This window comes from Triturus cristatus, chromosome 8 (genome assembly GCF_964204655.1).
Source record: "Triturus cristatus chromosome 8, aTriCri1.1, whole genome shotgun sequence".
Classification (NCBI taxonomy): domain Eukaryota; kingdom Metazoa; phylum Chordata; class Amphibia; order Caudata; family Salamandridae; genus Triturus; species Triturus cristatus.
In genome coordinates, this window is record NC_140591.1 from 362,546,769 (window position 1) to 362,558,773 (window position 12,005).

Sequence of the window (12,005 nt, forward strand, 5' to 3'; positions counted from 1 at the left end):
CATACTCATTTTAGGAATTGTGGTATGTTCTAAGGTGATTTTACCATGTGAAAAAGCCTTCTGCTGGGATATCATGAATCATGTTTGAGAAAAAACTATTTTCACATGCTTTTCCCACAGAGGTTTGGAAGGTGATCTATAAGCTAAACTGAGAGCATATTTTCTGTAAATTCACATTATCTTTCCCAGTCATGTGAGAATGAAGTCTGACATTCTCAGTAAAACATGTACATCCAACAAGGGCAGAGACTGTCAGTTGATTCCTTTGTGTTCTACTGCAGCTTCCCAGAGTGTTCCAAAGAACAACTAGAGCGCTAACAGTCTTACTTATGACAAAGGTATGGCACACCTGAAGCCATCTTGATTGGAATAAAGTGGTAACATTTAAAACATTTAATTTAAAAAGGAACAAAATGAGAGGGTTCATTTTGCCATAGAATGTATGATTAGTGCTGCAGAAAGAAAAATTAGGGCAAATTTTGAGTGACTTCACAAATCCTCTTCTATTTCATTAAAGAATTCTGACATGCAGACTGAAACATGCACTTTCAATACCAGCAGCAGACTTCCCTGTTGAGCAGTAGCTTTACTACAGTGATCTAATGAGCGACTAGAGTGCTAACATTCTGCATTTATGGCAAATGTGTGACACATCTGAATGCCTTCTTCATTGAATCAAAGTAAAAAACTGACAGTATGCCTACTGAGGAGACTGCAGTAAATGAGGAAATTAGGAATCTTCATAACAAGGTTCCCAAGATGGCCACCAGAGACAAAAGAGCCCAAATGTAGCACAAATATCACCGAGATGTAGCCCAAGTATAGCCCAATGACAGAAATCCCAGAGTGTTTTAAAGAACAACTAGAGCGCTAACAGTCTTACTTATGACAAAGGTATGGCACACCTGAAGCCATCTTGATTGGAATAAAGTGGTAACATTTAAAACATTTAATTTGCAAAGGAACAAAATGAGGGGGTTCATTTTGCCATAGAAATTATGATTAGTGCTGCAGAAAGAAAACTTAGGGCACATTTTGACTTCTCAAATCCTCTTCTATTTCATAAGAAAGTTCTGACATGCAGACTGAAACATGCACTTTGAATACCAGCAGCAGACTTCCATGGTGAGCAGTAGCTTTGCTACAGTGATCTAATGAGGAACTAGAGTGCTACCATTCAGAATTTATGGCAAATGTGTCACATCTGAATGCCTTCTTGATGGAACCAAAGTAAACAAGCATTGAAAATGCAATAGGTCTCGCCCTCGTTTAAGTTAAAGCAATTCTGTTTATAATTAGGTGGCTTTTTAGCTTTGCTTTTATTAGTGTTTTTCAAAATTTCATATACATACCATGCATATGTATGCATATATGTATATGTATATGTTTGCATGAATTTATATTTATATAGATATGCAGATTATATGTTTATATATGTATATATATATATATATATATTTATATATATATATATATATATAGATATGCGTATGCATATATATATATGCATATGTGTGCATGTACAGAGCGGTAGAGGTGTATAGGTAGAGGTGTAGAGGTAGAGAGGTAGAGGTAGAGAGGTATAGATTAGTAGAGAGAGAGGTAGAGAGGTAGAGAGTAGAGAGCGAGTAATAGAGAGTAGAGAGTGAGTAGTAGAGAGTAGTAGAGAGTAGTAGAGAAAGTATCAGAGAGTGAGTAGTAGAGAGTAGTAGAGTGAGTAGTAGAGAGTAGTAGAGTGAGTAGTAGAGAGTGAGTAGTAGAGAGTGAGTAGTAGAGAGTGAGTAGTAGAGAGTAGTAGAGAGTGAGTAGCAGAGTGAGTAGCAGAGAGTAGTAGAGAGAGAGTAGTAGAGAGTGAGTAGTAGAGAGTAGTAGAGAGTGAGTAGTAGAGAGTGGTAGAGAGAGTAGTAGAGAGTGAGTAGTAGAGAGTAGTAGAGAGTGAGTAGTAGAGAGTAGTAGAGAGTGAGTAGTAGAGAGTGAGTAGTAGAGAGTGAGTAGTAGAGAGAGAGTAGTAGAGAGTAGTGGAGTAGTAGAGAGTGAGTACTAGAGAGTAGTAGAGAGCGAGTAGCAGAGAGCAAGTAGTAGAGAGTGTGTAGTAGAGAGTGTGTAGTAGAGAGTGAGTAGTAGAGAGTGAGTAGTAGAGAGAGTAGTAGAGAGTGAGAAGTAGAGAGAGTAGTAGAGTAGTAGAGAGTGAGTAGTAGAGTGAGTAGTAGAGAGTAGTAGAGTGAGTAGTAGAGAGAAGTAGAGAGTGAGTAGTAGAGAGTGAATAGTAGAGAGTAGTAGTAGAGAGTAGTAGAGAGAGAGTAGTACAGAGTGAGTAGTAGAGAGTAGTAGAGTGCGTAGTAGAGAGTGAGTAGTAGAGAGTGAGTAGTAGAGAGAGAGTAGTAGAGAGTGAGTAGTAGAGTAGTAGAGAGTGAGTGGTAGAGAGTAGTAGAGAGTGAGTAGTAGAGCGAGTAGTAGAGAGTAGTAGAGTAGTAGAGATTGAGTAGTAGAGAGTGAGTAGCAGAGAGAGTAGTAGAGAGTAGTAGAGAGTGAGTAGTAGAGAGTGAGTAGTAGAGAGCGAGGAGTAGAGAGTGAGTAGTGGAGAGTGAGTAGTAGAGAGCGAGTAGTAGAGAGTGAATAGTAGAGAGTGAATAGTAGAGAGAGAGTAGTAGAGAGTAGTAGAGTGAGTTGTAGAGAGTGAGTAGTAGAGAGTGAGTAGTAGAGAGAGAGTAGTAGAGTAGTAGAGAGTGAGTGCTAGAGAGCAGCAGAGAGTAGTAGAGTGAGTAGTAGAGAGAAGTAGAGAGTGAGTAGTAGAGAGTGAATAGTAGAGAGTAGTAGTAGAGAGTAGTAGAGCGAGAGAGTAGTAGAGAGTGTAGTAGAGAGTGAGTAGTAGAGAGTAGTAGCGAGTGAGTAGTAGAGAGTGGTAGAGAGTGAGTAGTAGAGTAGTAGAGAGTGAGTGGTAGAGAGTAGTAGAAAGTAGTAGAGTGAGTAGTAGAGAGTGAATAGTAGAGAGTAGTAGAGAGTGAGTAGTAGAGAGTAGTAGAGTGTGAGTAGTAGAGAGTGAGTAGTAGAGAGTAGTAGCGAGTGAGTAGTAGAGAGTAGTAGCGAGTGAGTAGTAGAGAGTGAGTAGTAGAGTAGTAGAGAGTGAGTAGTTGAGAGTGAGTAGTTGAGAGTGAGTAGTAGAGAGTAGTAGAGTAGTAGAGAGTGGGTAGTAGAGAGTGAGTAGTAGAGAGTAGTAGAAAGTAGTAGAGTGAGTAGTAGAGAGTGAATAGTAGAGAGTAGTAGAGAGTGAGTAGTAGAGAGTAGTAGAGAGTGAGTAGTAGAGAGTGAGTAGTAGAGAGTGAGTAGTAGAGCGCAGTAGCGAGTGAGTAGTAGAGAGTGAGTAGTAGAGTAGTAGAGAGTGAGTAGTTGAGAGTGAGTAGTTGAGTGAGTAGTAGAGAGTAGTAGAGTAGTAGAGAGTGAGTAGTAGAGAGTGAGTAGTAGAGAGTGAGTAGTAGAGAGAGAGTAGTAGAGAGTAGTAGAGAGTCAGTAGTAGAGTAGTAGAGAGTAGTCAGTCAGTGTCAGTCAATGTCAGTCAATGTCAGTCAGTCAGTGTCAGTCAGTCTGTCAGTGTCAGTCAATCAGTGTCAGTCAGTGTCAGTCAATCAGTGTCAGTCAGTCAGTGTCAGTCAATCAGTGTCAGTCAGTCAGTGTCAGTCAATCAGAGTCAGTCAGTGTCAATCAGTGTCAGTCAGTGTCAGTCAGTCAGTGTCAGTCAGTCAGTGTCAGTCAGACAGTGTCAGCTAGAGCAGCTCTGCTGACCTGGTTCTCTGGCTCTAAAGTAGCTCTGCTGACCTGGTTCTCTCTCTCTAAAGCAGCTCTGCTGACCTGGTTTCTCTGGCTCTACAGCAGGTCTGCTGACCTGGTTCTCTGGCTCTAGAGCAGCTCTGCTGACCTAGTCCTTATGCTACAGAGCAGCTCTGCTGATCTAGTTCTCTGGCTCTACAACAGCTCTGCAGACCTGGTTCTCTGGCTCTAAAGCAGCTCCGTTGACCCAGTTCTATGGCTCTGAAGCAGTTCTGCTGACATGGTTCTCTGGCTCTATAGAAGCTCTTCTGACCTGGTTCTCTCCCTCTAAAGCAGCTCTACTGACCTGGTTTCTCTGGCTCTGCGGCAGCTCTGCTGATCTGGTTCTCTGGCTCTAGAGCAGCTCTGTTGACCTGGTTCTTAGGCTCTAGAGCAGCTCTACTGACCTGGTTCTCTGGCTCTAAAGCAGCTCTGCTGACCTGGTTCTATGGCTCTAAAGCAGCTCTGCTGATTTGGTTCTCTGGCTCTAGAGTAGCTCTGCTGACCTGGTTCTCTGGCTCTAAAGCAGCTCTGCTAACCTGGTTCTCTGGCTCTAAAGCAGCTCTGCTGGCCTGGTTCTCTGGCTCTAAAGCAGCTCTGCTGACCTGGTTCTCTTCCTCTAAAGCAGCTCTGCTGACCTGGTTTCTCTGGCTCTACAGCAGCTCTGCTGACCTGGTTCTCTGACTCTAGAGCAGCTCTGCTGACCTAGTTCTTAGGCTCTACAGCAGCTCTGCTGACCTGGTTTTCTGCACTCACGACACACGCACCCGACTTCGCGAAAATATATTTAAAAATAATATAAGTTTCTTATAAGTACAAATATATTATTTTGATGAATATCTTACATAATCTCTTGCCTTAATATGTATATTAAAGACACATACATATCATTTTGGAACATAATTTTTTTTTGCGGGAGTCGCGCACCCAGCGCGCCCCAGCACATATATGATGTCACGCGGGACCCGCAAGCGCGCAAACATCTTGTACCGTAAAGCGCATGTGTCGCGAATGCGCGGGAGCAGGAGTCGCAGACTGGTCGCATACCAATCGCGCATATCACGTGATATTAAATGTATATGATGTAACTAAAAAACACGCAGCCGTCGCACACCATACTCGGATCCTTCATGACTTTTCAAAAATGGTGGCTAGAATGCACGCACACACCGTGATGTGTACACTTTGAGTGCGCGACTGCGAAAAAAATTGGAATTATTTTTTTAAAGAAAAGGATATCAATATGTTAAAATAAAAAATGAAAACAAGAAAATTAATCAATATTTCAGTTTTAATTAAAAAATGTTTTTTTGCAATTTTCAGAAAAATATATGTTATTTAATGAATAAAATATTTATAAATAAACAGTTAAACTGTAGAAAATCAGTACAAAAAATAGATATAACTACTATCACACTTAAAAGTTAGCATTTAAAAAACCTTTGAAATTCACTGAAAATACCATAGGTTTCACACACGTTATAGTTACGAATTAGCATTTAGAAAACCTTGCAAATTCACTTAAAAAACCATAGGTTTCACACATGTTATAGTTAGCTGGACATTTCACTCGTAAAAAACCAATGAAATTCCCCCGATATAGTTAGTGCAGGCAACTATAACTCACGCGACCGCAATCCTCTGCTGATGACGTCAGATATTACATCACTGATGACATATGTGTCTTTCTGAAAAATAAATATTTGTAATATATGTATAGCTAAAGATTAATGGAAGAAGACATGGGTAAATAAGTGTCTAAATACAGTGACGTCATCAGCAGAGGATTGCGGTTGCGTGAGTTATAGTTGCCTGCACTAACTATAACGGGGGAATTTCATTGGTTTTTTACGAGTGAAATGTCCAGCTAACTATAACATGTGTGAAACCTATGGTTTTTTAAGTGAATATATATATATATATATGTCCCAACAACAAAGTACCACTCGCGCTCTCAGACAGCAAATAACGTAGAAACAGCGGACTTCAATCCAAATGCAATTGGGGGTTTATTTTAGTCATAAACACTCCGTGACGCGTTTCGCCACCATCGTGGCTTGTTCACACAGCGTTAGAAATGCAAGAGACACCATTACATACTTTGCCTGTCATAGTCATTGAAAGAGGACTTACACATCCGAATGCATAGTAGATGAAAACAAAGGATATATGTTGGGCGCCATCTTAACAAGTGCAGATGTAACAGTTCAAGCATGTTTACTGGTATCCATTCCTGCCCTGTAGCGCGATTGTTAGTCTTATGCGATTACTTGTTCTCGCAAACAATTTTGTCAGTAAAGTTATTTGCAAAGGTTAATAATAGAAGTAACTTAGAGAACTTGCATGATTGTCAATACAAATTCAAAAGATGGTAGTTATCCCATATTTTTCATGTTTTTCGTGCTTTAGTCATGCAAAACGTGTACAATACAATTCTCTTGCACTTATGTAACACAAACGAAAAATCAAAAATTGGTGCGATTTCGATACATATTAAACGGTCTGTGTAATGTATACCAATACCTCCCTTGTTAGTGGGTAATAGCCAAGTCAGCATATTATCAAAGTATATAGGTCACAACACCGAAATGTATCCTTCATCTCTTGTTGTACACTTAAATGAAATACGAAGCTATACAATCGCCATCTTGCCACATTTTGCGAACACTGTTTGGAACGACATATTCTTCCTTATTGTATCGTATATCTCATTGTTGGCTATGTCAGCATTTCACTGATAGAATCATCAGTTATACCCAAATTAGTGGGTGATCACAGACTAGAAGTTCAATCTAATCTGATGTTTTAAGAGGCTCTCGTTGCATGGTGTCATCTTCACCCCCTTATTTCACCTCATCGTGTATAAACATATAAAATAACAATTTAATCTTATCTCACACAAAGAACGTCGGATGATCTGAAGAAAAGGGTAGGGATCTCGATTTGGGTCAGCCACCTATACCCTTCCTTTTCTTCCTGTTGAAAAGATAATAAATAAATATTTACATTAGTCCTCCTAACAAAATTACAATAAGTTAAGAACCATATTCATTCATTATAGAGGTGTATCGCCATTTCCTCATCAAGGTTATGGCCATTTGGAAACAGAGTGCATATACCAATTATGTGCCTTGATTCTCGCTGTCTAAGTCTTAAAACTCTGTTCCCACCTCTAGCTCTGGGTAGGATTTGCTCAATGGCAAAGTATGTGAGTTTTGAAAAGTCTGAAAAATGATGACTTGCAAAATGACGGGCAATAGGATACTGTTTATCCTTATTTGTGATTGCCCACATATGCTCAAGCACTCGTTTTTTTGCCATATGTGTGGTGCTACCAACGTACCGAAGTTTGCATGGACACTCTAACACATAAATAACAAAAGTGCTGGTGCATGGCAAAAATTGAGAGATACTGATCATGGATTTAGTGCTGGTGTTCAGATACTCTTTAACCATTTTGCTACTTCCACAGGCTTTACAATGGCCACATGGAAAAAAGCCTGGTAAATCAATACCTCTTGTCTCAATGTTAGAATTAAGATCACTATGTACCAGAGTGTCCCTGAAACTGCGTCCTTTCCTGTAGGTAATCATTGGTTGTGCTGGTAAGGTCTTACCTATAGTGGCATCATTTCTCAAAATCTCCCAGTGGCGTTGTACAATCTTGCGTATTTGGGTAGAGTGTCCACTAAATGTCATAATCATCCTAGTTGTCTCCTCTTCTTCGCTTTTAGTGGTTATAGTATCTGGAGTCATCAAAGTGCTGGATCTTTCAACTGACTTGATTCTTTCTATTGCTTTTTTAAGAACCCATGATGGATATCCTCTTGCTTTAAATCTTTCTATCATTGTTATTTCTTCTTTCTGGTAGTCTGATAATAAACTGCAATTTCTTTTGGCCATAAGTAGTTCTCCATATGGAATACTCCATTTCAAATTGTCAGGATGACTACTTAGGGCATGAAGCAAAGTATTGCCAGCAGTGCTTTTACGATATAAAATCGTATGTACAGTGTTGTTTTTCACCTGGACACATGTGTCCAGATATTCGACCTGCTCTTTGCTGATTGTACTCGTTAGTGTGATATTCTTGTTATTGTGGTTTAGTTTATCGATGAAAAGTACAGCTACTCTTTCTTCTCCTTGCCATACTACAAAAATGTCATCGATATATCTAAGCCACAATTTGACTTTGGTAAAAGATTCCTGTAGGTCAGTTCTTGCTAGGATCTCTTCCTCCCACGCCCCCATGAACAAATTCGCGAAACTGGGCATGAAACAAGTACCCATCGCGGTGCCATGTTTTTGTTTATAAATCATGCCATTGAACAAAAAATAATTATTCATAAGACAGAATCTAATCATCTCCAAAATCATACCTGTATGCTCTAGCAGACCAATGTTCCTAGGTTTAAGAAATTCTGCGCATGATTGGATCCCTTGTTTGTGATCTATTATAGTGTACAATGAGTTCACATCCAAAGTTATAAGAATGTAATTTTCTTGCCACACTAGATTGGAAATTTTGCTGAGAAAATCTTTTGTGTCTCTTACGTAGGAGGGAAGAGTAAAAACAAATTCTCGTAAAAAATGATCAGCATATCATGAGATATTTTCAAGGGAACTACCCCTAGATGAGATGATTGGCCTATCTGGGGGATTTTCCCTGTTCTTATGAATTTTGGGGAGCAGATACATTATTGGTAAAATCGGACAATCCCTTTTCAAAAAACAAAATTCCTCCCACTCCAACAGGCCTTTATCTTTCCATTCATTGAGTAGTTCCCACCCTTTGTTGATACCGTCATTGTACTCAACCCGTGTTACACTGATATAGGTCTTACCATCATTAAGTTGTCTCAGGGCCTCGTTAATGTACATGTCTTTTGGTAAAACAATGATATTCCCACTTTTGTCCGCAGGTCTTATTATGCGCAGAATTTCTTAAACGTAGGAACATTGGTCTGCTAGAGCATACAGGTATGATTTTGGAGATGATTAGATTCTGTCTTATGAATAATTATTTTTTGTTCAATGGCATGATTTATAAACAAGAACATGGCACCGCGATGGGTACTTGTTTCGTGCCCAGTTTCGCAAATTTGTTCATGGGGGCGTGGGAAGAAGAGATCCTAGCAAGAACTGACCTACAGGAATCATTTACCAAAGTCAAATTGTGGCTTAGATATATCGATGACATTTTTGTAGTATGGCAAGGAGAAGAAAGAGAAGCTGTACTTTTCATAGATAAACTAAACCACAATAACAAGAATATCACACTAACGAGTACAATCAGCAAAGATCAGGTCGAATATCTGGACACATGTGTCCAGGTGAAAAACAACACTGTACATACGATTTTATATCGTAAAAGCACTGCCGGCAATACTTTGCTTCATGCCCTTAGTAGTCATCCTGACAATTTGAAATGGAGTATTCCATATGGAGAACTACTTAGGGCCAAACGAAATTGCAGTTTATTATCAGACTACCAGAAAGAAGAAATAAGAATGATAGAAAGATTTAAAGCAAGAGGATATCCATCATGGGTTCTTAAAAAAGCAATAGCAAGAATCAAGTCAGTTGAAAGGTCCAGCACTTTGATGACTCCAGATACTATAACCACTAAAAGCGAAGAAGAGGAGACAACTAGGATGATTATGACATTTAGTGGACACTCTACCCAAATACGCAAGATTGTACAATGCCACTGGGAGATTTTGAGAAATGATGCCACTATAGGTAAGACCTTACAAGCACACCCAATGATTACCTATAGGAAAGGACACAGATTCAGGGACACTCTGGTACATAGTGATCTTAATTCTAACATTGAGACAAGAGGTATTGATTTACCAGGCTTTTTTCCATGTGGCCATTGTAAAGCCTGTGGAAGTAGCAAAATGGTTAAAGAGTATCTGAACACCAGCACTAATACCATGATCAGTATCTCTCAATTGTTGACATACACCAGCACTTTTGTTATTTATGTGTTAGAGTGTCCATGCAAACTTCGGTACGTTGGTAGCACCACACATATGGCAAAAAAACGAGTGCTTGAGCATATGCGGGCAATCACAAATAAGGATAAACAGTATCCTATTGCCCGTCATTTTGCAAGTCATCATTTTTCAGACTTTTCAAAACTCACGTACTTTGCCATTGAACAGATCCTACCCAGAGCTAGAGGAGGGAACAGAGTTTTAAGACTTAGACAGCGAGAATCAAGGCACATAATTTGTATGTGCACTCTGTTTCCAAATGCCCATAACCTTGATGAGGAAATGGCGATACACCTCTTTAATGAATGAATATGGTTCTTAACTTATTGTAATTTTGTTAGGAGGATTAATGTAAATATTTATTTATTATCTTTTCAACAGGAAAAAAAGGAAGGGTATATGTGGCTGACCCAAATCGAGATCCCTACCCTTTTCTTCAGATCATCCGACGTTCTTTGTGTGAGATAAGATTAAATTGTTATTTTATATGTTTATACACGATGAGGTGAAATAAGGGGGTGAAGATGACACCATGCAACGAGAGCCTCTTAAAACATCAGATTAGATTGAACTTCTAGTCTGTGATCACCCACTAATTTGGGTATAACTGATGATTCTATCAGTGAAATGCTGACATAGCCAACAATGAGATATAGGATACAATAAGGAAGAATATGTCGTTCCAAACAGTGTTCGCAAAATGTGGCAAGATGGTGATTGTATAGCTTCGTATTTCATTTAAGTGTACAACAAGAGATGAAGGATACATTTCGGTGTTGTGACCTATATACTTTGATAATATGCTGACTTGGCAATTACCCACTAACAAGGGAGTTATTGGTATACATTACACAGACCGTTTAATATGTATCAAAATCGCACCAATTTTTGATTTTTCGTTTGTGTTACATAAGTGCAAGAGATTTGTATTGTACACGTTTTGCATGACTAAAGCACGAAAAACATGGAAAAATATGGGATAACTACCATCTTTTGAATTTGTATTGACAATCATGCAAGTTCTCTAAGTTACTTCTATTATTAACCTTTGCAAATAACTTTACTGACAAAATTGTTTGCGAGAACAAGTAATCGCATAAGACTAACAATCGCGCTACAGGACAGGAATGGATACCAGTAAACATGCTTTAACTGTTACATCTGCACTTGTTAAGATGGCGCCCAACATATATCCTTTGTTTTCATCTACTATGCATTCGGATGTGTAAGTCCTCTTTCAATGACTATGACAGGCAAAGTATGTAATGGTGTCTCTTGCATTTCTAACGCTGTGTGAACAAGCCACGATGGTGGCGAAACGCGTCACGGCGGGTTTATGACTAAAATAAACCCCCAATTGCATTTGGATTGAAGTCCGCTGTTTCTACGTTATTTGCTGTCTGAGAGCGCGAGTGGTACTTCGTTGTTGGGACATATTAATTACCGGTTCTGCTCCGCCGGTCTCGCGCCACCCCTGAATAGATTAAGGACACCGTAAGGAGGATCTTGGATTATATATATATATATATATATATATCTTCAAAAAAACCCCAAGCTTCGAAGCAGCACTCCACAAGAGTACGGTTAACAAAACCTTTTATTCAGGAAAACGGTTTCATGAATCCAATTAGTCTCTCTCCCTGACGCGTTTCAGTGCTCCAGGGACCTTAATCATAGGGCGGCAATTAGGTAAAACATGGAACAGACGTCCACCTTTAATACCCATGTGGCACTCGCCTTCCAGTAAGCGGTATGCCGGGAGTGGAAGTCCCAATTCTTCCATTCAGGTACAGCCATGTATTTACCCACAATGTTTTTACTGCCAATTTGCATGAATTTTCAGCCCTCCGGTGGGCCTCAGATTACACGTGTTTGTTTTCCATTCTTTGTACCCTTGTGCTGCGAGGGGGCTGCAGTTTGAAAACCAGCCCGCAGACAAAGTCCAGTTGAGAAAAGCGGTGCATACTTCCACGGCCGGAAGCGCCGTGTAGTTAAATCTTCAAAAAAAACCCAAGCTTCGAAGTAGCACTCCACAAGAGTACGGTTAACAAAACCTTTTATTCAGGAAAACGGCTTCATGAATCCAATTAGTCTCTCTCCCTGACGCGTTTCAGTGCTCCAGGCACCTTAATCATAGGGCGGCAATTAGGTAAAACATGGAACAGACATCCACCTTTAATACCCATGTGGCACTCGCCT